We start from the raw sequence: 1,379 nt of genomic DNA, 5'->3' as shown, positions 1-1,379 counted from the left end.
TTAATGACTTCCGATTAAGCGCGGCAATCACGCGATATCTTAAACAAATCAATGCTTGCTGGCTTCAGTGTCAAAGGGGCAGAGAAGCGCGGCTTTCATCAATTATTTAGTATTTGTAAGGTGAGATATATTTTATTAATTTATTTTAACCATAATCATTTGGATTGCCTTGTGTTATCGACTATAATAACGTCTGTACAAAACGAAAGGCGTCACATAAAACAAAGAAGGCACTTCGTCTATAGATTCACGTCTGGAATTCATACGGGGTGCTGGCAGAATCTGTGCAGTTTTGGGTAACTTTAAAGCGGCTTCTGTAGCTCAGGCTGTTGAGTTAAGTGATCACGATCATCGTTTTAGATGGATTAATACAGGCGGCTTCTTTTCACAATCGTTTACTATTTGGGAAAATGGAAAAGGCCTGCCACTTGAAGGAACATCTAAAGACAAGAAACAGCAATAATGAAGCAAGAAAATAAAGACTCGTCAAGAACATGAAGTCAATTATGATAACACCATATAGTAAGGGTTTACAATTTAACATTTAAGAGGGCTTGATTTCAATAATCTGGTATTTTATTTTTTTGTTAATGGACCTACAGGCTTATATTAAGGTTATGTCACTATTGTAAAATCATGTGCATATGTATTATAGTTTTCCTTATTTTAGGCAATTAAAAATATTTTAGCGTTATCTAGGAACAACGCAAATATCGAGTGCATAATAGCAACTGAGCATACAAAACAAGCTGATTACTCCAACAGGCCACAATGGCATTATTTTGGTTTCTAAAATAACAAGATTAGCCTCTATTTTAAATCTGCCTGGTGTACATACTAATATACATGTATTTTGCATCTAAATAAACTTCAGATTGTACGTATGTTGTTCATTTAAAGTCTTCAGATAAAATAACAATTACAGCAGCAAAGTGTCCCAGTGATTACGCGGTGGATCGCCGAGTCTGCAAGTTTTCCCGTCTTGATGCGATAGGAATCGGAGTGGCTGTGAATTAAGACTTTCGGACTGATTCGCTTCATATTGTCAGGTGTCCTAGGCACACTTTATTTTATTCAATTCTACATACTACTGACTTTATTGAAATTTGATAGTGCAGATCTGAATAATTACAGGCACCTCCTCATGTGAGGAGTGCGGCCCAGAAAACAGGAATTGATTCAAAATGTTGGGCGACTGTAAGAACAAATTTGGTCAACAAAGTCGAATTCCATTTGATAAATGTTTATTTTCAGTATTGTTCTATTTTGTTAAAATGTGGTATAGTAAGCTTTTTTTTTTTTTTTTTTTTTGCTCACGTGTTTACACAACAAATAAAAATACAACGAAAAGTGCCTTCGTCTCAAGGCGGTGCATTTCA

This window comes from Polypterus senegalus, chromosome 16 (assembly GCF_016835505.1).
Source record: "Polypterus senegalus isolate Bchr_013 chromosome 16, ASM1683550v1, whole genome shotgun sequence".
Taxonomy (NCBI): domain Eukaryota; kingdom Metazoa; phylum Chordata; class Cladistia; order Polypteriformes; family Polypteridae; genus Polypterus; species Polypterus senegalus.
Note: the sequence above shows the minus strand (reverse complement) of the source record.